Source organism: Heliangelus exortis, chromosome 14 (genome assembly GCF_036169615.1).
Source record: "Heliangelus exortis chromosome 14, bHelExo1.hap1, whole genome shotgun sequence".
In the NCBI taxonomy this organism is placed as follows: domain Eukaryota; kingdom Metazoa; phylum Chordata; class Aves; order Apodiformes; family Trochilidae; genus Heliangelus; species Heliangelus exortis.
In genome coordinates this window covers 18612736-18635497 of record NC_092435.1, presented here as the reverse complement: position 1 = coordinate 18635497, position 22762 = coordinate 18612736, and the positions used below count along the sequence as shown (strand labels likewise).

Genomic DNA, 22762 nt, shown 5'->3' with positions numbered 1-22762 from the left:
CTCGTTTTCCCTAAAAGAGATAGTGGGACCCAGCCAATCCTGTAAGCAGGGTTGTGCATGTCCCCTGTGCTTAAGGTGAGGTGCTGGGGCAGCCTGGGTAATAAAGGCTCATCCTCATTGTTGCCCAACTTGCTCTATAGGATACAATTTGTTCTGTAAAGCTCTTTAGTCTGTTTGTTTCTTCTTGACTGGGGGTGCTGGGCAAAGGGCACTGGCTTTGTGTTGTCTGACCCCACTGCTCTGTTCTGCAGTAAGCTGGGCAGTGGCTCTACCAGGTTACCTGTGGCAATCCCTACTGAACTGACTTACGGTTTGGTTTTGATCTCTTTTTTACTGAGAAACGACACATCCTCCCTTCATGCCAAGCTGAGTCCATCAGATTTGGGAGGTTTTGGAAGTGGCTGTCCCTCTTTCTATGTGTTAATTATTGTCAATTTGTTGGCCTATTATCAGTAGGCATAGATGCAGGTGTGAGAATTCCAGCACAAGTGTGGCCTCCACTCCAGCTTTGTCAGTGGCTTTTCCTGCTGTCCCTTGGCCAGTAGTGGCCCCAGTAGCTGTCCCTGTTCTGTCAGAGCCTGCAACAAGCAGTGCTGCTTCCCCCTCCTGGCACAGGGGGACAGGGAGTGGGGGTTTGGGACCAATTCCCCACAGGCTGCCCCTGTGGTCAGGCAGTGAGGAAAGGCAGCTGAGCCCTGTGCTACTGAAGGCACAGCAAAGATGGAGCATGCGGGGGAGAGCTCCGATGAAGGTGAGAGAGCAAATCCTCTCCAAAGGGTGAGGAGAGAGTCTTCTGTAAAAGCTTGAGCAGCAAGTCCTTGTGAGGCCGCTCTTCCCTCATCACAAGGGGAGGAACTGGAGTCAGAGAAACTCAATCCTTTTTTCTGAAGGACTTGTGAAATTTAAGTACAAAGGACTCTGGCTGGCATGAAGGTGAGACACTTGTCACCTGCTTGCTTTGGTGTTGGGACGATGGTGCAATCTCCTGAAATAATAGAGAAGGCAGAGAGCTGGGAAAGCTGGCCAGAGATGGAGGCAGTGGCCAAGTGGACCGCTCTGGAAAAAAGGTACTGAGTAGCTGAGAGAGCTGGCTGCTGAAAAGGTGATTTACGGTGCCTGCGCGTGTCAGACCGGGGTGTGGTGCTGGTTCCAGTGCCTGGCCGTACACACCTGGCCCGGTTGCCAGGTGACAATGGGACCTTTGTTACATCATTGGTGACACCGCTGGACCCCGGGTCCCTTCCTAGTGCTGGGGTGGCCCTGGCTCAGTGTCCAAGAGGACAGTGATAGGATCAGACAGGAGCAGAGAGCTGCCTAGGAGCCCTGAGCCATGTCTGGTGTTCTTGTATCTTGCGAAAGCCGCTGTGGTTCCCCAGAGGACCATGGCAATCCCCAGAGGCTGCTCAGTCCCCAGGAGAGGTAAGAGCCAGGGGCTGGGGCTGGGTGGGCACCGTGGGGTCAAATGTGAGGGCTCATGAAAGGCCTTTGTGGTTTGTCCATCGGGAGCTTCTGCCCAGCCCCTGAGGGCTGTGGTTCTTCAGAGGCTGCCCAGGAGCCTCCATCCCCGGGAGATTCCCTGCCCCGTGCAGAACCCGTCCCAGACATCTCCCTGCCCCCACGCAGCCCCCGTCGCCCCACAGGCTCTCCCCGCAGGCCGTGCAGCCTTGGGGCCAGCAGCTCTGCCACCCCCATGCCCACCCCCCATGGCCTCTCCTCCTTCCTCAGGACTGAGCAGAAGTCCCTGAGCCGGCCCCGGCTGGCCTGGGTGGAGGATGAGGTGGACGAGAGCGGTCTCCCCATCCCAAAGAAGATGGCCCAGCTGCTGGAAAGAGGTGAGTGAGGGGCCTTTGGCTGCTTTGCTGTGCTCCTGCATGGCAGTGGCTGCTGGGCACATCCCCGGCCTGATCCCTGCCAGTCCCCTCTTTGGGCCCCCCCGCCCAGGGCTGGCTCTGTCCTCGGGAGCTGGCACGGGGCTGGGTGCTAGGTAGGGCCCTTCAGTTAGTCCTGCCAGCACCTTCAGCTCCCCCTCCTCCCTTGCTTTGTTAGATTCCAATCCTGATGCCACCATCGTTCGGTGTTCAGCTGCAAAGGGCCAGGAGACGTGTGCGGATGCTCTAGAAGAGTTAGGAGAGGTACCTACAGAGACTGTCACCTGCCTTGTGCCTGCTCCAGCGTATGTTATGCTGGAGTTATGCTCCCCATAACCTTCTCTTGTTGCAGGAGCAGGACAAGGACCGTCTGAGAGTTCTGATAGCCAACCTTTGCCCCTCCACCCTCGTGAGTCTGCAGGATGTCTCGCAGGTCTGGCATTTCCAGAGCAGGTCACAGTTTCCCCCGTGCAAACCCCCCAGGGAGGCTTCTCCCCCGAAGCCCTCTGCACCCCGAGGGGTACAGAGGCACAGAAAGGAGCAGAGGCTGCAGTGGGAAGGGGCTCTGGCCACCTCCTGGCCATGACAGATTGGTGTGGGGATTCTTCCCCGAGGCTGGGAGGGACCCCAGGGACAGGAAGGCAGAGCCAGGCTTTGCTGCTGTTCCCAGGAAGCCGTGGCTATCAGTCCCAGGGTAAGGGAGCCTCTGGTCCAGACAAGCTCCAGTTCCCCTGACACCCTGTGTCACCGGGGACACAGGATGGATACTGTCCTGGATACTCTGTGGGTATCTCTGGTGTCAGTCCTTGTGTTGCCACCTCCACTCCATGGACTGAAAGGACAATGGGCAAAATCTTCCAGCTGCAGCTTGGGAAGGAGGGAGGGAGCTGGCCCAAGCTCTGTGCTGCATCTTTGGGACTGGAGCACCAGGACCTGGCCAGGGAGCCGGGGCCTTGGGCTGCTGGGAGGGGCCCCTCCCTCCCTGTGTGTGGCATCTGAGGGGATGGTTGCAGCCCAGTGGCAGCACCATCCTCCCCTCTGTTCCCTCCAGGCAGAAAAACTCTTGAGGTGCATCCACAGAAACGTGGAGGAGGTGTGCACGGAACCAGGGCAGTTCGTCCTGAGATCGGTGCTTGGGCTGCTGAGCGAGTGCTGCCCCGAGGCAACAGTTAGGAGCCTGTTGAGGATCAGTCCCTCCTGTGACAAGTATGAGCCCCAAGAGCCCTGGGGACTTGCTCTATAGCCCAGGCACAGCACAGTGGGCAAGGCAGCCCTGCTAACAGAGTGTTCTGGCTTGCAGTGCTGCGCTGGCCATGTGGGAGACGCTGCTGTCCCTGCCCAGCACTTCTGAGACAATCCTTGACAGGCTGCTCAGTGTGATCCAGGGCTGGAGACCAAACTGTGCTATCCCATCTGTGAGTGACCAGAGCAGGCCTTGCTCACCTTCAGGGCTGTTCATGGCTCCCCAGGAAAAGAGACGCAGCCCCCCCTGCCTGCCCCCGACAGCCCCCTCCTCCAGCACTTGTGGACACAGCCCCTGGGGGCCAGCAGGGACCTGCCCTGCACCAGCCCCCTTGTTCCAGCCCCCCAAGGCTGCCCCTTGAGCTCCCCAAGGACAAATACGCCACAGCAGCTTCCTTGCACTGAGAGCTGTCCCTGTGTCTTTCTGCAGGCAAGCCAGGTTCTGTACAGGCTCAGCCAGCGGCCCCGCTGTCGGGGGATCCTGGAAGGGCTCTTCCCCAGGCTCCTCATGACCCTGCTCTACAAGCTTTCCCTGGCTGCAGTGATGCTGGAGCAGGAGCAGCCTGGGGCTGATCAACCCGGCCCTTTGGGGTGCGCCATCCCCTTCTCCTGCCATCCCCCTGGGCCCTGGGCCAGGGCCCCTGCTCTGTGTGTAACTAGACCTTGCTCTGCACGCAGGTTGGCAGTGGAGGGCATTAAAGTTCTGCTGCACGCTGCTGGCTGTGAAGGGCATGTCCAGAACATCCAGAAGGAGGGCGGCTGGGACATGATGCTGCGAGCGGAGACCCTGGAGAGAGGAGTCAGATTGCTGGCCAGGTGAGAGCCCTTTGTAGCCAGCGGTGCCTCTGCAGCCCCATCCCCGGGGGCAGAGAAGTCCCCAGGCACCCAGGCCCCGGGCTGCAGCCGCAGGAGCGATCCGAGTGGCAAGGGGTGCTCCCTGCCTGGGGAGAGAGCAGGGCACTGTCAGCAAGTGGTGTGGAGGCTGTGGCTGGGGGCAAAGGCGTGTCCTGGCCTGGGCTATCCTGGCTGGGCTGGGCAGGGCAATCCCAGCGAGGCTTTGCCTGCCCTGCTCACTGCCAGCACTGCTTTTCTTGCCCTGCCCAGAGAGATGAGGAAGAGCCCAGCTGAGCAGCAAGCCTTACTGTTCCAGCACATGAAGGAGATCCTTGCTCAGAGGAGGGAATGGCAGATGAACTATGCCATGACTTTCTACACTGAGGTAAGCCTGGTGAGAAGCAGTGCCTCTGCCAGACGCTCCTGAAGCCTTCCCTCTGGCCCAGGCGGGTGCCGCCGGGTGGGCTGACAGTCCCTGGAGCTGGGACAGAGGGCTCTGCTGCCAGTCAGTCCCTGGGGCCTCCATCCAGCCCTTCCTGCTGGGGCAGTGCTCAGCACCCCCACGTGTCCACAGGCAGGGCTGCCCCCCCCAGAGGGGCTGTGTCAGCCCCCAGGCCCCAGGAGCTGCAGAGTGCCAGGGTCCTGCAGCTCTGCCCGTCTCTCACCGCTGTTGTTCTTTCAGCTGCTGGGCTGCCAGGGCCTGGGAAAGGATTGGAGTGACCTGCGCCTCCTCCACGCCTACCTGAGCCATGGCAGTCAGACAATCCGTCTGCGGGCACTCGGGGGCTTGGTGACACTGTCAGGAGATCCGCAGATGGTGAGCGAGGTGGAGTCAGGCGGAGCCGCGTTGGCAGCCTGGGGCTGGGGCACGGGTAACGCGCTGGCTTGGGCCTGGCTGAGAGGAAGGAGGTGGCTGTCAGCGGAGAGAGAGGGGTGGCCGAGCAGGGGCCACAGAGCCTTTGCTGTCCTGCTCTCTCCTTCATCCCCATCGGCATGCGCAGCGCCTGCCGGGAAGCCGGGGGGGAGGCTGGTGCTCAGCACACGGGGCGTTTGTGCCAGGCTGCTCCTCCACTGCTCCATCCTCACAGAAATTCTCTGTTTCCTCCAGGCAAGAGAAATGCGGGGCAGATCTCTGCTGGACAGGATCCTGAGGTGCCTGAAGGATCCATCCACGGACGTCAGGATGGAGGCCTTGGTCTTCTTCCAGACCATGATGGGTCAGCTGAAGCGGAAAGAGGCCAGCCCCGTCGCTCTGCTGCTGGCACAGAAGCTCCCACCCCTCTTTGGTGATGTAAGGCTGCTGTGGGACCTGACCCCGCAGAGGGGCAAGGGACAAGGACAGCTGCCCTCCAGCCCAGCCCCACGGGCAGCACTCGGGCAGGGCTGCTGCCCTCCTCACGGCCCTGGGCTCTGCTGGGAGGGCTGCTGGGCTCTGCACCCAGCATGGCTTCCCCTTGGCCTCGGCTTCTAGATAGGTGCCCCGAGCCCAGCAACCCCAGAGCATCTCCCCTCACACTGACCACGCTAATGCTTCTGGTCGCCGTGGGTGGCGAGAGGCTGTTGCTGCAGTCACACTGTCTTCTTTCCTCCCAGGAGTCCAGCCAGGTGCAAGAGCTCTCCCTCAGCCTCTTCGGGGACACGACGAAGGCTGTGGTGGGCAGAGACAAGGCAGAGATGAAGGAGGCGATACGCGGGGTTGTGGTCTCGCTCTTCCTGCACATGAATGCTGAGAGCAGGAGTGTGGCTGAGGTAGAGAGCTGAAAGCTGAGCACCTGCTTTGCCCTTCCTTCCCTCTGCCCCAGCCCTGGCAGCAGCAGCGGCTCAGCAGCTCTTGCCCATTTCTCTTGTGCTGGCTGTGAGAGTGCCATAGCTGAGGTGGTGGCTGCCCCGTGTCCCTGCCTCGGGCATTGAAGCCCGGGCATTCAGGCTCTGTCCCCAGCTGCCTCTTCCCAGAAGTAGCTGGGGACAGCTGGCAGCCTTGCCAAGAGCAGGGGGACGACAGGTCTCCTGCTCTGAGCTGTGGTGCCAGCTCCCTCCTGCTGCTGTTTTGCAGGCCTCTGGCAAAGCCCTCCTCACCTGTGCCAAGTTCCTGGGCTGGAGGACGCTCAAGAGGGTGATCAAGAAGAAGAAGACCTGGCTGATTGGAGAGACTTTGGTGAGGACAAGCGCCAGGTGCCAGGGCCTGGGCTGGACAGGGGATGCTCCATGTGTCCAGGGTGTGAATGTGCAGCTGTTCCTGGCTGTCCCTGATCCAGAGCAGAATGCACAGCTTGGAGCTCAGTCCCCCTTCCCCTTTCCCTAAGGCACAGCCAGGGCTTCTTCTGCAGGCCCCTCTTCCCCCCAGCCCCTGGGTGCTGCAGGAGCCCCCGGCCCACCTGGGCCCTGGCAGCAGCACGGAGGGGGTCACAGTACCCCCAGGCCCCCTCTGCCTGCGGCTCTGGCTGCACCTCAGCCCCCCGGGGCTCCTGGCTGGCAGAAAGGAATGGCCTGGGGGGGAAGGGGTGGGATGGGCAGAGGGATTGCTCTGGCAGACGGGGAATGGTCTCTGCCAGCCCCATGACGTGACCTCGGGCACTCTCCAGCTGAAGCAGGACAGGAGCAGAGTGGAAGACTACGTGTGCTTCAGCCTGCACTACCTGTGGGACTCTCAGGCCAGCGTGAGAGAGGAGGCCATCAGGTTCATAGGTGAGCCACAGCCCCCGGGGGACCCTCTTCTGGCAGCCCAGCCCCAGCCCCCAGCGCTGCCCTGGCACCAGGAGCAGCCCTGTGGCTGTCCCGGGCGGGGCCCTGGCCTCCCGCTGCCCTGCCCAGGCCTCGGTGGCCGCCCGGCTCAGTGTCAGCAGCGCCCTCGGGGACTTGCCCGGGGCCATCCCCGCAGAGTGCTGGGCAGGAGGGTGTGCGGCCGAGCCGGCCGGGCCGGGGGCTGTGCTGCCGCAGTGCTGGGGAGGGGGAGGTCTGACGGGAGCTCTGTGCACAGGGACTGCTGCGCGGCACCTGGGGTGGAATCAATCCAAGCGGACGCTGGAGCTTGTGTGGGATGGTGAGTAGGGTCAGAGGGGTGCTGGTGGGGCAGGGGAGAGAGCCTGGGCAGGGTGCTGCCATTCCTGGCTCCCCTGCAGCAGGGAAAGGAGGGAGGGAGAAGCTGTGACTGTCCCATCCCTGGAAGTGTTCATGGCCAGGCTGGCAGTGGCTTGGAGCTCCCCAGCCTAGTGGGAGGTGTCCCTGCCCGAGGTGGGGGGTTGGCACTAGGCGATCCTTAAGAAGGTCCCTTCCAGCCCAACCCAGTCTGGGAGCCTGGGATTCCTGAGCAGCAGCTTCCAGCTGCTCCCTTGGTCCCAGCTGCTCCTCCTAGTCAGGTAAAGAGAGGGATGGGCTTGCACAGGAGGGGCTGTGCAGACAGCAGGGTTTCACCACTGCTGCTCTCTTTCTTTCTGTTGCAGCCCTCAGTTGCTTGGATTACGACCCTGATCCCTCAGTCAGGGCCTTAGCAGGCCAGACCTTGCACGTCCTGCAGAGCGTGAGGGAGCTGGAGAGATCAAGATGGTCCTTCCGAGGCCTGTGCTTCTGCTGATGATGAGATGGGTCAAGGACAATCTTGCTGCCCCCGTCTTCCTGACGGTACTTTCACCACCGCCCCGTCACGGCTGCTGTTCCCCAGACCCTCACGTGCACCCCTGGGCTGTGCCCGACTGTCTCTGTCCAAACGAGCGCCCCCAGAACTCTCCTGTGCCCTGGCTCTCCCAGTTAAACCTCCCTAATGTCATCCCAGCAGGAGGAAGTGGCTGCGCTGGGCCGAAGGTCCTGGTGGGAAGATGGCGTTGAGAAATTGTCCCTGACCTAAGGGCTCCTGGCGCAGACGGCAGCGTGGGAATCAAGATGGAAGAAGCAGCCCCGTGCCATGACGCCCTTTGCACAGGCAGCACCCAGAGCCTGCAGAGCACACAGCATTTGTCCTGGCCTCTCCTGCTACCTGCACATCCGCTGAGCCCTGTGAGTGCCCTGGCCCCGACTTGTTGGACAGCCATTAGGTTACCCTTCTTTAGGGTGGTGGTGCCAGGAGGCAGAGGGCAGAAGGGAGTTAGGGTTTACCTCAGCAAAAAAGCTCCTTTAAACCCTAGCACTGCTTTGTCTTCAGGGCTTTTTTGGAAAGCTGCAGGAACAGGGCAGAGTGTAAAATGGAGGGTGTTTCACCTGAAATGATGTGCCTCGTCACCAAGCACAGCTACACCAGGGCAGTCCTGGGCACAGCTGAGGAGGATGATGAACGTTTTGCTCCTCGCAGCAGTTCCTGCTGCGTGTCATGGGCATCATCAGCTGGTGCTGAGTTCTTCCAGCCCACCTCCAGGTGAGGAATTGCATCAGCATCTGGAGACTCCCAACTGATTCCAGCTCTCCCAAGCTCTGAGAAGCAGCTGCTGCATTCCTCTTCTGTCACTTCCAGGAGGTCACCAGGGTGTCTGCAGAGTTTTTGAACTCTCCCACAGAGACCTAGAGCAGCTGGATTCAGACACCCAAGCAAGATACCCTGTTGGAGGCTGTTTGGCAATGGATTCATCACCAGCGGCCCAAGAGGCTACAGGAGGTTCCAGCTGTGCTGGGCAGGGTCAGCGTCACCGTGTGGGCCCAGGTGGCTTGGGACAGCTGGGCAGGGCAGAGCTGAGCCAGAGCTGCTTTCCTTGTCTCGTCAGAGCAGCAGGAGGTGCAGCCTCCTGGCCTCCGGGATAGCTACCAACAGGTCAAAAAGGTCCCCAAATAAAATGTGGTGTTTGGAAAGTACAGCGTGTGGTGAAATCTGTTGGATGGGACCTGGGCTCTGATCCTGGGACCGATGGGTGATCCTGGGCTCCACGCATCACAGAATCCTAGGAGTTGTCCAGGCTCCATTTTCTCGCCACTCCTGTGATTGTAGAGGCAGAACACTGTGTATCCCTGCGGTGTCACAGTCAGGCTGCTCAGTGGCAGCTTCCCTCAGAGACTTTGGGGAAAAAGACAGAGCTGTCTGTGGTTTGATGATTCTCAGGTAGACTGAGTCTGAGCAGTGCTGTGGAGCTCCAGCTTTGTGTGCAGTTCTGGGTGGTGTCCTGCAGAGGAAGAAGAGTGTAATGTATGCTGATGAATTTGTATTCCTAACCAGTAAAATTCAGGAAAAGAATTGAACTGAGTAAGAAGTGAATGTGGGGCTAAGCAAAGCAGTTGAGACATGTAATTTTTCCACTGAAACAGTGTGAACAAAACAAGGCCCTAACAAGGCTACCTTCTGTCTCAGAGATAATTAAAAGTGTAGGTCCTGTTCTTAAAACAAGGCACTGCCAAGGCTAACGGGGCACCGAAGGAATGCAAACATCTGCACAAGAAGAACAAAAAGATGTCACAACCAGCAGATGAGGGGAAAGTTATGGCTAGGGTCTGATATCACCTTGTAGCAATATAATGAAGTCAGCGAAACCAAGAAAGGCAAAAACTTCAAGCTTGAGGAAGACTTCTTACTTCATCCAAAGACCCCCTGACGACCCCCAAAACCAGACTCCGCCCAGACTCTGCCTATGATGAATACGTATGTAAACCCACCTCCTTTTGAGTATGCAGAGACTTGTAAGCAATAAAAGGTAATTCCAGAGCTTTAAGTGCGTGCGTGTGAGTGGAGCGGAGACTGCCCACGCACCCAGCGCTGTTTTGCTTATTGCAATTTTATTAATTAAATTAAACCAGTAACAGAATATTGAGTCTCGGTCATTTATAACAATAGGAACTGTTGGTGCCCAACTCCTCTCTGTGCAGCCCCTGAGCACACAGTGTCCTGGCTGAGTCCCCTCCGTGTCGGAGCCCCGCAGCAGCCCCGGCCACGAGCAAGAAACACTGTGTTTGGAGGGTGGAAATGGAAGGGTTATTATTTAGAGAGGAGGGCAGTGTTTATCTTGGGTGCAGGTTAGAGCCTGGAGCTTCACTGGGCTCGTTGGATCTCCAGGAGTGTCCTGGTCTGAGAGGAGCAGGAGAAAAAGGTGCCTGGGACAGGGCAGTGTCAGGTGCTGACGTGGCAGTGAGAATGGGGAGCAGCTGTGCCCCTGGGGTGGAGAGGAAGGTTCAGGCGACCCAAGTGGGCTAATGCCAGTATTCCTTCCCATGGTGCTCTGTATGAAACGGGTCTGAAAAGAATCCCCTGGTGGCTTTTCTGGCTGGTGTGTTGGCTGGGTTGGGGCCTGTTTGTTTCGTGCTGCATGCTGTGCTGCTGCTGCTGCCGCTCTTTCTTGTTTCTGTGCTGTAGAAGAACAGAGTTCATGGAGACAGGTGGTCTTCTGCCTTGCCAGTCAGGACCAGTTTGGTTGCTGTAAGGCTGTTGGGGTCTGTCACTTGGGCAGCCCTCCTCTCTGCTGCTGAGTCCAGTGGGGGACAAGTGTGGTGGAGCCAGGATTACCAACTGAGGAGGCAGTTTCCATATTTATCTGTGTTGTACATCTTTGTAATTCACTCTCCCTATTCCTTCTTCATGAAATTTGTGCTACTGCTTTTCTTCCAACCTTTAAGTCTCTCTCCCTCATTCCCTTTTTCCTCTTCCCCTCAGAAGAAAGTGGGGGGTTTAACCAGGGGACAGTTGCTCTCGTTTTCCCTAAAAGAGATAGTGGGACCCAGCCAATCCTGTAAGCAGGGTTGTGCATGTCCCCTGTGCTTAAGGTGAGGTGCTGGGGCAGCCTGGGTAATAAAGGCTCATCCTCATTGTTGCCCAACTTGCTCTATAGGATACAATTTGTTCTGTAAAGCTCTTTAGTCTGTTTGTTTCTTCTTGACTGGGGGTGCTGGGCAAAGGGCACTGGCTTTGTGTTGTCTGACCCCACTGCTCTGTTCTGCAGTAAGCTGGGCAGTGGCTCTACCAGGTTACCTGTGGCAATCCCTACTGAACTGACTTACGGTTTGGTTTTGATCTCTTTTTTACTGAGAAACGACACATCCTCCCTTCATGCCAAGCTGAGTCCATCAGATTTGGGAGGTTTTGGAAGTGGCTGTCCCTCTTTCTATGTGTTAATTATTGTCAATTTGTTGGCCTATTATCAGTAGGCATAGATGCAGGTGTGAGAATTCCAGCACAAGTGTGGCCTCCACTCCAGCTTTGTCAGTGGCTTTTCCTGCTGTCCCTTGGCCAGTAGTGGCCCCAGTAGCTGTCCCTGTTCTGTCAGAGCCTGCAACAAGCAGTGCTGCTTCCCCCTCCTGGCACAGGGGGACAGGGAGTGGGGGTTTGGGACCAATTCCCCACAGGTTGCCCCTGTGGTCAGGCAGTGAGGAAAGGCAGCTGAGCCCTGTGCTATTGAAGGCACAGCAAAGATGGAGCATGCGGGGGAGAGCTCCGATGAAGGTGAGAGAGCAAATCCTCTCCAAAGGGTGAGGAGAGAGTCTTCTGTAAAAGCTTGAGCAGCAAGTCCTTGTGAGGCCGCTCTTCCCTCATCACAAGGGGAGGAACTGGAGTCAGAGAAACTCAATCCTTTTTTCTGAAGGACTTGTGAAATTTAAGTACAAAGGACTCTGGCTGGCATGAAGGTGAGACACTTGTCACCTGCTTGCTTTGGTGTTGGGACGATGGTGCAATCTCCTGAAATAATAGAGAAGGCAGAGAGCTGGGAAAGCTGGCCAGAGATGGAGGCAGTGGCCAAGTGGACCGCTCTGGAAAAAAGGTACTGAGTAGCTGAGAGAGCTGGCTGCTGAAAAGGTGATTTACGGTGCCTGCGCGTGTCAGACCGGGGTGTGGTGCTGGTTCCAGTGCCTGGCCGTACACACCTGGCCCGGTTGCCAGGTGACAATGGGACCTTTGTTACATCATTGGTGACACCGCTGGACCCCGGGTCCCTTCCTAGTGCTGGGGTGGCCCTGGCTCAGTGTCCAAGAGGACAGTGATAGGATCAGACAGGAGCAGAGAGCTGCCTAGGAGCCCTGAGCCATGTCTGGTGTTCTTGTATCTTGCGAAAGCCGCTGTGGTTCCCCAGAGGACCATGGCAATCCCCAGAGGCTGCTCAGTCCCCAGGAGAGGTAAGAGCCAGGGGCTGGGGCTGGGTGGGCACCGTGGGGTCAAATGTGAGGGCTCATGAAAGGCCTTTGTGGTTTGTCCATCGGGAGCTTCTGCCCAGCCCCTGAGGGCTGTGGTTCTTCAGAGGCTGCCCAGGAGCCTCCATCCCCGGGAGATTCCCTGCCCCGTGCAGAACCCGTCCCAGACATCTCCCTGCCCCCACGCAGCCCCCGTCGCCCCACAGGCTCTCCCCGCAGGCCGTGCAGCCTTGGGGCCAGCAGCTCTGCCACCCCCATGCCCACCCCCCATGGCCTCTCCTCCTTCCTCAGGACTGAGCAGAAGTCCCTGAGCCGGCCCCGGCTGGCCTGGGTGGAGGATGAGGTGGACGAGAGCGGTCTCCCCATCCCAAAGAAGATGGCCCAGCTGCTGGAAAGAGGTGAGTGAGGGGCCTTTGGCTGCTTTGCTGTGCTCCTGCATGGCAGTGGCTGCTGGGCACATCCCCGGCCTGATCCCTGCCAGTCCCCTCTTTGGGCCCCCCCGCCCAGGGCTGGCTCTGTCCTCGGGAGCTGGCACGGGGCTGGGTGCTAGGTAGGGCCCTTCAGTTAGTCCTGCCAGCACCTTCAGCTCCCCCTCCTCCCTTGCTTTGTTAGATTCCAATCCTGATGCCACCATCGTTCGGTGTTCAGCTGCAAAGGGCCAGGAGACGTGTGCGGATGCTCTAGAAGAGTTAGGAGAGGTACCTACAGAGACTGTCACCTGCCTTGTGCCTGCTCCAGCGTATGTTATGCTGGAGTTATGCTCCCCATAACCTTCTCTTGTTGCAGGAGCAGGACAAGGACCGTCTGAGAGTTCTGATAGCCAACCTTTGCCCCTCCACCCTCGTGAGTCTGCAGGATGTCTCGCAGGTCTGGCATTTCCAGAGCAGGTCACAGTTTCCCCCGTGCAAACCCCCCAGGGAGGCTTCTCCCCCGAAGCCCTCTGCACCCCGAGGGGTACAGAGGCACAGAAAGGAGCAGAGGCTGCAGTGGGAAGGGGCTCTGGCCACCTCCTGGCCATGACAGATTGGTGTGGGGATTCTTCCCCGAGGCTGGGAGGGACCCCAGGGACAGGAAGGCAGAGCCAGGCTTTGCTGCTGTTCCCAGGAAGCCGTGGCTATCAGTCCCAGGGTAAGGGAGCCTCTGGTCCAGACAAGCTCCAGTTCCCCTGACACCCTGTGTCACCGGGGACACAGGATGGATACTGTCCTGGATACTCTGTGGGTATCTCTGGTGTCAGTCCTTGTGTTGGCACCTCCACTCCATGGACTGAAAGGACAATGGGCAAAATCTTCCAGCTGCAGCTTGGGAAGGAGGGAGGGAGCTGGCCCAAGCTCTGTGCTGCATCTTTGGGACTGGAGCACCAGGACCTGGCCAGGGAGCCGGGGCCTTGGGCTGCTGGGAGGGGCCCCTCCCTCCCTGTGTGTGGCATCTGAGGGGATGGTTGCAGCCCAGTGGCAGCACCATCCTCCCCTCTGTTCCCTCCAGGCAGAAAAACTCTTGAGGTGCATCCACAGAAATGTGGAGGAGGTGTGCACGGAACCAGGGCAGTTCGTCCTGAGATCGGTGCTTGGGCTGCTGAGCGAGTGCTGCCCCGAGGCAACAGTTAGGAGCCTGTTGAGGATCAGTCCCTCCTGTGACAAGTATGAGCCCCAAGAGCCCTGGGGACTTGCTCTATAGCCCAGGCACAGCACAGTGGGCAAGGCAGCCCTGCTAACAGAGTGTTCTGGCTTGCAGTGCTGCGCTGGCCATGTGGGAGACGCTGCTGTCCCTGCCCAGCACTTCTGAGACAATCCTTGACAGGCTGCTCAGTGTGATCCAGGGCTGGAGACCAAACTGTGCTATCCCATCTGTGAGTGACCAGAGCAGGCCTTGCTCACCTTCAGGGCTGTTCATGGCTCCCCAGGAAAAGAGACGCAGCCCCCCCTGCCTGCCCCCGACAGCCCCCTCCTCCAGCACTTGTGGACACAGCCCCTGGGGGCCAGCAGGGACCTGCCCTGCACCAGCCCCCTTGTTCCAGCCCCCCAAGGCTGCCCCTTGAGCTCCCCAAGGACAAATACGCCACAGCAGCTTCCTTGCACTGAGAGCTGTCCCTGTGTCTTTCTGCAGGCAAGCCAGGTTCTGTACAGGCTCAGCCAGCGGCCCCGCTGTCGGGGGATCCTGGAAGGGCTCTTCCCCAGGCTCCTCATGACCCTGCTCTACAAGCTTTCCCTGGCTGCAGTGATGCTGGAGCAGGAGCAGCCTGGGGCTGATCAACCCGGCCCTTTGGGGTGCGCCATCCCCTTCTCCTGCCATCCCCCTGGGCCCTGGGCCAGGGCCCCTGCTCTGTGTGTAACTAGACCTTGCTCTGCACGCAGGTTGGCAGTGGAGGGCATTAAAGTTCTGCTGCACGCTGCTGGCTGTGAAGGGCATGTCCAGAACATCCAGAAGGAGGGCGGCTGGGACATGATGCTGCGAGCGGAGACCCTGGAGAGAGGAGTCAGATTGCTGGCCAGGTGAGAGCCCTTTGTAGCCAGCGGTGCCTCTGCAGCCCCATCCCCGGGGGCAGAGAAGTCCCCAGGCACCCAGGCCCCGGGCTGCAGCCGCAGGAGCGATCCGAGTGGCAAGGGGTGCTCCCTGCCTGGGGAGAGAGCAGGGCACTGTCAGCAAGTGGTGTGGAGGCTGTGGCTGGGGGCAAAGGCGTGTCCTGGCCTGGGCTATCCTGGCTGGGCTGGGCAGGGCAATCCCAGCGAGGCTTTGCCTGCCCTGCTCACTGCCAGCACTGCTTTTCTTGCCCTGCCCAGAGAGATGAGGAAGAGCCCAGCTGAGCAGCAAGCCTTACTGTTCCAGCACATGAAGGAGATCCTTGCTCAGAGGAGGGAATGGCAGATGAACTATGCCATGACTTTCTACACTGAGGTAAGCCTGGTGAGAAGCAGTGCCTCTGCCAGACGCTCCTGAAGCCTTCCCTCTGGCCCAGGCGGGTGCCGCCGGGTGGGCTGACAGTCCCTGGAGCTGGGACAGAGGGCTCTGCTGCCAGTCAGTCCCTGGGGCCTCCATCCAGCCCTTCCTGCTGGGGCAGTGCTCAGCACCCCCACGTGTCCACAGGCAGGGCTGCCCCCCCCAGAGGGGCTGTGTCAGCCCCCAGGCCCCAGGAGCTGCAGAGTGCCAGGGTCCTGCAGCTCTGCCCGTCTCTCACCGCTGTTGTTCTTTCAGCTGCTGGGCTGCCAGGGCCTGGGAAAGGATTGGAGTGACCTGCGCCTCCTCCACGCCTACCTGAGCCATGGCAGTCAGACAATCCGTCTGCGGGCACTCGGGGGCTTGGTGACACTGTCAGGAGATCCGCAGATGGTGAGCGAGGTGGAGTCAGGCGGAGCCGCGTTGGCAGCCTGGGGCTGGGGCACGGGTAACGCGCTGGCTTGGGCCTGGCTGAGAGGAAGGAGGTGGCTGTCAGCGGAGAGAGAGGGGTGGCCGAGCAGGGGCCACAGAGCCTTTGCTGTCCTGCTCTCTCCTTCATCCCCATCGGCATGCGCAGCGCCTGCCGGGAAGCCGGGGGGGAGGCTGGTGCTCAGCACACGGGGCGTTTGTGCCAGGCTGCTCCTCCACTGCTCCATCCTCACAGAAATTCTCTGTTTCCTCCAGGCAAGAGAAATGCGGGGCAGATCTCTGCTGGACAGGATCCTGAGGTGCCTGAAGGATCCATCCACGGACGTCAGGATGGAGGCCTTGGTCTTCTTCCAGACCATGATGGGTCAGCTGAAGCGGAAAGAGGCCAGCCCCGTCGCTCTGCTGCTGGCACAGAAGCTCCCACCCCTCTTTGGTGATGTAAGGCTGCTGTGGGACCTGACCCCGCAGAGGGGCAAGGGACAAGGACAGCTGCCCTCCAGCCCAGCCCCACGGGCAGCACTCGGGCAGGGCTGCTGCCCTCCTCACGGCCCTGGGCTCTGCTGGGAGGGCTGCTGGGCTCTGCACCCAGCATGGCTTCCCCTTGGCCTCGGCTTCTAGATAGGTGCCCCGAGCCCAGCAACCCCAGAGCATCTCCCCTCACACTGACCACGCTAATGCTTCTGGTCGCCGTGGGTGGCGAGAGGCTGTTGCTGCAGTCACACTGTCTTCTTTCCTCCCAGGAGTCCAGCCAGGTGCAAGAGCTCTCCCTCAGCCTCTTCGGGGACACGACGAAGGCTGTGGTGGGCAGAGACAAGGCAGAGATGAAGGAGGCGATACGCGGGGTTGTGGTCTCGCTCTTCCTGCACATGAATGCTGAGAGCAGGAGTGTGGCTGAGGTAGAGAGCTGAAAGCTGAGCACCTGCTTTGCCCTTCCTTCCCTCTGCCCCAGCCCTGGCAGCAGCAGCGGCTCAGCAGCTCTTGCCCATTTCTCTTGTGCTGGCTGTGAGAGTGCCATAGCTGAGGTGGTGGCTGCCCCGTGTCCCTGCCTCGGGCATTGAAGCCCGGGCATTCAGGCTCTGTCCCCAGCTGCCTCTTCCCAGAAGTAGCTGGGGACAGCTGGCAGCCTTGCCAAGAGCAGGGGGACGACAGGTCTCCTGCTCTGAGCTGTGGTGCCAGCTCCCTCCTGCTGCTGTTTTGCAGGCCTCTGGCAAAGCCCTCCTCACCTGTGCCAAGTTCCTGGGCTGGAGGACGCTCAAGAGGGTGATCAAGAAGAAGAAGACCTGGCTGATTGGAGAGACTTTGGTGAGGACAAGCGCCAGGTGCCAGGGCCTGGGCTGGACAGGGGATGCTCCATGTGTCCAGGGTGTGAATGTGCAGCTGTTCCTGGCTGTCCCTGATCCAGAGCAGAATGCACAGCTTGGAGCTCAGTCCCCCTTCCCCTTTCCCTAAGGCACAGCCAGGGCTTCTTCTGCAGGCCCCTCTTCCCCCCAGCCCCTGGGTGCTGCAGGAGCCCCCGGCCCACCTGGGCCCTGGCAGCAGCACGGAGGGGGTCACAGTACCCCCAGGCCCCCTCTGCCTGCGGCTCTGGCTGCACCTCAGCCCCCCGGGGCTCCTGGCTGGCAGAAAGGAATGGCCTGGGGGGGAAGGGGTGGGATGGGCAGAGGGATTGCTCTGGCAGACGGGGAATGGTCTCTGCCAGCCCCATGACGTGACCTCGGGCACTCTCCAGCTGAAGCAGGACAGGAGCAGAGTGGAAGACTACGTGTGCTTCAGCCTGCACTACCTGTGGGACTCTCAGGCCAGCGTGAGAGAGGAGGCCATCAGGTTCATAGGTGAGCCACAGCCCCCGGGGGACCCTCTTCTGGCAGCCCAGCCCCAGCCCCCAGCGCTGCCCTGGCACCAGGAGCAGCCCTGTGGCTGTCCCGGGCGGGGCCCTGGCCTCCCGCTGCCCTGCCCAGGCCTCGGTGGCCGCCCGGCTCAGTGTCAGCAGCGCCCTCGGGGACTTGCCCGGGGCCATCCCCGCAGAGTGCTGGGCAGGAGGGTGTGCGGCCGAGCCGGCCGGGCCGGGGGCTGTGCTGCCGCAGTGCTGGGGAGGGGGAGGTCTGACGGGAGCTCTGTGCACAGGGACTGCTGCGCGGCACCTGGGGTGGAATCAATCCAAGCGGACGCTGGAGCTTGTGTGGGATGGTGAGTAGGGTCAGAGGGGTGCTGGTGGGGCAGGGGAGAGAGCCTGGGCAGGGTGCTGCCATTCCTGGCTCCCCTGCAGCAGGGAAAGGAGGGAGGGAGAAGCTGTGACTGTCCCATCCCTGGAAGTGTTCATGGCCAGGCTGGCAGTGGCTTGGAGCTCCCCAGCCTAGTGGGAGGTGTCCCTGCCCGAGGTGGGGGGTTGGCACTAGGCGATCCTTAAGAAGGTCCCTTCCAGCCCAACCCAGTCTGGGAGCCTGGGATTCCTGAGCAGCAGCTTCCAGCTGCTCCCTTGGTCCCAGCTGCTCCTCCTAGTCAGGTAAAGAGAGGGATGGGCTTGCACAGGAGGGGCTGTGCAGACAGCAGGGTTTCACCACTGCTGCTCTCTTTCTTTCTGTTGCAGCCCTCAGTTGCTTGGATTACGACCCTGATCCCTCAGTCAGGGCCTTAGCAGGCCAGACCTTGCACGTCCTGCAGAGCGTGAGGGAGCTGGAGAGATCAAGATGGTCCTTCCGAGGCCTGTGCTTCTGCTGATGATGAGATGGGTCAAGGACAATCTTGCTGCCCCCGTCTTCCTGACGGTACTTTCACCACCGCCCCGTCACGGCTGCTGTTCCCCAGACCCTCACGTGCACCCCTGGGCTGTGCCCGACTGTCTCTGTCCAAACGAGCGCCCCCAGAACTCTCCTGTGCCCTGGCTCTCCCAGTTAAACCTCCCTAATGTCATCCCAGCAGGAGGAAGTGGCTGCGCTGGGCCGAAGGTCCTGGTGGGAAGATGGCGTTGAGAAATTGTCCCTGACCTAAGGGCTCCTGGCGCAGACGGCAGCGTGGGAATCAAGATGGAAGAAGCAGCCCCGTGCCATGACGCCCTTTGCACAGGCAGCACCCAGAGCCTGCAGAGCACACAGCATTTGTCCTGGCCTCTCCTGCTACCTGCACATCCGCTGAGCCCTGTGAGTGCCCTGGCCCCGACTTGTTGGACAGCCATTAGGTTACCCTTCTTTAGGGTGGTGGTGCCAGGAGGCAGAGGGCAGAAGGGAGTTAGGGTTTACCTCAGCAAAAAAGCTCCTTTAAACCCTAGCACTGCTTTGTCTTCAGGGCTTTTTTGGAAAGCTGCAGGAACAGGGCAGAGTGTAAAATGGAGGGTGTTTCACCTGAAATGATGTGCCTCGTCACCAAGCACAGCTACACCAGGGCAGTCCTGGGCACAGCTGAGGAGGATGATGAACGTTTTGCTCCTCGCAGCAGTTCCTGCTGCGTGTCATGGGCATCATCAGCTGGTGCTGAGTTCTTCCAGCCCACCTCCAGGTGAGGAATTGCATCAGCATCTGGAGACTCCCAACTGATTCCAGCTCTCCCAAGCTCTGAGAAGCAGCTGCTGCATTCCTCTTCTGTCACTTCCAGGAGGTCACCAGGGTGTGTGCAGAGTTTTTGAACTCTCCCACAGAGACCTAGAGCAGCTGGATTCAGACACCCAAGCAAGATACCCTGTTGGAGGCTGTTTGGCAATGGATTCATCACCAGCGGCCCAAGAGGCTACAGGAGGTTCCAGCTGTGCTGGGCAGGGTCAGCGTCACCGTGTGGGCCCAGGTGGCTTGGGACAGCTGGGCAGGGCAGAGCTGAGCCAGAGCTGCTTTCCTTGTCTCGTCAGAGCAGCAGGAGGTGCAGCCTCCTGGCCTCCGGGATAGCTACCAACAGGTCAAAAAGGTCCCCAAATAAAATGTGGTGTTTGGAAAGTACAGCGTGTGGTGAAATCTGTTGGATGGGACCTGGGCTCTGATCCTGGGACCGATGGGTGATCCTGGGCTCCACGCATCACAGAATCCTAGGAGTTGTCCAGGCTCCATTTTCTCGCCACTCCTGTGATTGTAGAGGCAGAACACTGTGTATCCCTGCGGTGTCACAGTCAGGCTGCTCAGTGGCAGCTTCCCTCAGAGACTTTGGGGAAAAAGACAGAGCTGTCTGTGGTTTGATGATTCTCATGTAGACTGAGTCTGAGCAGTGCTGTGGAGCTCCAGCTTTGTGTGCAGTTCTGGGTGGTGTCCTGCAGAGGAAGAAGAGTGTAATGTATGCTGATGAATTTGTATTCCTAACCAGTAAAATTCAGGAAAAGAATTGAACTGAGTAAGAAGTGAATGTGGGGCTAAGCAAAGCAGTTGAGACATGTAATTTTTCCACTGAAACAGTGTGAACAAAACAAGGCCCTAACAAGGCTACCTTCTGTCTCAGAGATAATTAAAAGTGTAGGTCCTGTTCTTAAAACAAGGCACTGCCAAGGCTAACGGGGCACCGAAGGAATGCGAACATCTGCACAAGAAGAACAAAAAGATGTCACAACCAGCAGATGAGGGGAAAGTTATGGCTAGGGTCTGATATCACCTTGTAGCAATATAATGAAGTCAGCGAAACCAAGAAAGGCAAAAACTTCAAGCTTGAGGAAGACTTCTTACTTCATCCAAAGACCCCCTGACGACCCCCAAAACCAGACTCCGCCCAGACTCTGCCTATGATGAATATTATAATGGCATGATGTAATCCTATGAATACGTATGTAAACCCACCTCCTTTTGAGTATGCAGAGACTTGTAAGCAATAAAAGGTAATTCCAGAGCTTTAAGTGCGTGCGTGTGAGTGGAGCGGAGACTGCCCACGCACCCAGCGCTGTTTTGCTTATTGCAATTTTATTAATTAAATTAAACCAGTAACAGAATATTGAGTCTCGGTCATTTATAACAATAGGAACTGTTGGTGCCCAACTCCTCTCTGTGCAGCCCCTGAGCACGCAGTGTCCTGGCTGAGTCCCCTCCGTGTCGGAGCCCCGCAGCAGCCCCGGCCACGAGCAAGAAACACTGTGTTTGGAGGGTGGAAATGGAAGGGTTATTATTTAGAGAGGAGGGCAGTGTTTATCTTGGGTGCAGGTTAGAGCCTGGAGCTTCACTGGGCTCGTTGGATCTCCAGGAGTGTCCTGGTCTGAGAGGAGCAGGAGAAAAAGGTGCCTGGGACAGGGCAGTGTCAGGTGCTGACGTGGCAGTGAGAATGGGGAGCAGCTGTGCCCCTGGGGTGGAGAGGAAGGTTCAGGCGACCCAAGTGGGCTAATGCCAGTATTCCTTCCCATGGTGCTCTGTATGAAACGGGTCTGAAAAGAATCCCCTGGTGGCTTTTCTGGCTGGTGTGTTGGCTGGGTTGGGGCCTGTTTGTTTCGTGCTGCATGCTGTGCTGCTGCTGCTGCCGCTCTTTCTTGTTTCTGTGCTGTAGAAGAACAGAGTTCATGGAGACAGGTGGTCTTCTGCCTTGCCAGTCAGGACCAGTTTGGTTGCTGTAAGGCTGTTGGGGTCTGTCACTTGGGCAGCCCTCCTCTCTGCTGCTGAGTCCAGTGGGGGACAAGTGTGGTGGAGCCAGGATTACCAACTGAGGAGGCAGTTTCCATATTTATCTGTGTTGTACATCTTTGTAATTCACTCTCCCTATTCCTTCTTCATGAAATTTGTGCTACTGCTTTTCTTCCAACCTTTAAGTCTCTCTCCCTCATTCCCTTTTTCCTCTTCCCCTCAGAAAAAAGTGGGGGGTTTAACCAGGGGACAGTTGCTCTCGTTTTCCCTAAAAGAGATAGTGGGACCCAGCCAATCCTGTAAGCAGGGTTGTGCATGTCCCCTGTGCTTAAGGTGAGGTGCTGGGGCAGCCTGGGTAATAAAGGCTCATCCTCATTGTTGCCCAACTTGCTCTATAGGATACAATTTGTTCTGTAAAGCTCTTTAGTCTGTTTGTTTCTTCTTGACTGGGGGTGCTGGGCAAAGGGCACTGGCTTTGTGTTGTCTGACCCCACTGCTCTGTTCTGCAGTAAGCTGGGCAGTGGCTCTACCAGGTTACCTGTGGCAATCCCTACTGAACTGACTTACGGTTTGGTTTTGATCTCTTTTTTACTGAGAAACGACACATCCTCCCTTCATGCCAAGCTGAGTCCATCAGATTTGGGAGGTTTTGGAAGTGGCTGTCCCTCTTTCTATGTGTTAATTATTGTCAATTTGTTGGCCTATTATCAGTAGGCATAGATGCAGGTGTGAGAATTCCAGCACAAGTGTGGCCTCCACTCCAGCTTTGTCAGTGGCTTTTCCTGCTGTCCCTTGGCCAGTAGTGGCCCCAGTAGCTGTCCCTGTTCTGTCAGAGCCTGCAACAAGCAGTGCTGCTTCCCCCTCCTGGCACAGGGGGACAGGGAGTGGGGGTTTGGGACCAATTCCCCACAGGCTGCCCCTGTGGTCAGGCAGTGAGGAAAGGCAGCTGAGCCCTGTGCTACTGAAGGCACAGCAAAGATGGAGCATGCGGGGGAGAGCTCCGATGAAGGTGAGAGAGCAAATCCTCTCCAAAGGGTGAGGAGAGAGTCTTCTGTAAAAGCTTGAGCAGCAAGTCCTTGTGAGGCCGCTCTTCCCTCATCACAAGGGGAGGAACTGGAGTCAGAGAAACTCAATCCTTTTTTCTGAAGGACTTGTGAAATTTAAGTACAAAGGACTCTGGCTGGCATGAAGGTGAGACACTTGTCACCTGCTTGCTTTGGTGTTGGGACGATGGTGCAATCTCCTGAAATAATAGAGAAGGCAGAGAGCTGGGAAAGCTGGCCAGAGATGGAGGCAGTGGCCAAGTGGACCGCTCTGGAAAAAAGGTACTGAGTAGCTGAGAGAGCTGGCTGCTGAAAAGGTGATTTACGGTGCCTGCGCGTGTCAGACCGGGGTGTGGTGCTGGTTCCAGTGCCTGGCCGTACACACCTGGCCCGGTTGCCAGGTGACAATGGGACCTTTGTTACATCATTGGTGACACCGCTGGACCCCGGGTCCCTTCCTAGTGCTGGGGTGGCCCTGGCTCAGTGTCCAAGAGGACAGTGATAGGATCAGACAGGAGCAGAGAGCTGCCTAGGAGCCCTGAGCCATGTCTGGTGTTCTTGTATCTTGCGAAAGCCGCTGTGGTTCCCCAGAGGACCATGGCAATCCCCAGAGGCTGCTCAGTCCCCAGGAGAGGTAAGAGCCAGGGGCTGGGGCTGGGTGGGCACCGTGGGGTCAAATGTGAGGGCTCATGAAAGGCCTTTGTGGTTTGTCCATCGGGAGCTTCTGCCCAGCCCCTGAGGGCTGTGGTTCTTCAGAGGCTGCCCAGGAGCCTCCATCCCCGGGAGATTCCCTGCCCCGTGCAGAACCCGTCCCAGACATCTCCCTGCCCCCACGCAGCCCCCGTCGCCCCACAGGCTCTCCCCGCAGGCC

At 58.7% G+C, this 22762-nt stretch overlaps 2 long non-coding RNA genes across 2 annotated transcripts; both read left to right on the top strand.

The window, feature by feature from the left end:
- The first annotated feature begins 1656 nt into the window (after positions 1 to 1656).
- LOC139802725 (uncharacterized) lies at positions 1657 to 3079 on the top strand. Its single transcript, XR_011728767.1, has 3 exons — positions 1657 to 1832; positions 2047 to 2301; positions 2920 to 3079. It is a non-coding gene; the product is annotated as an uncharacterized lncRNA (long non-coding RNA).
- Positions 3080 to 12194: 9115 nt separating this feature from the next.
- Positions 12195 to 13617, top strand: LOC139802731 (uncharacterized). Its single transcript, XR_011728769.1, has 3 exons — positions 12195 to 12370; positions 12585 to 12839; positions 13458 to 13617. It is a non-coding gene; the product is annotated as an uncharacterized lncRNA (long non-coding RNA).
- The last annotated feature ends 9145 nt before the right edge of the window (positions 13618 to 22762 follow it).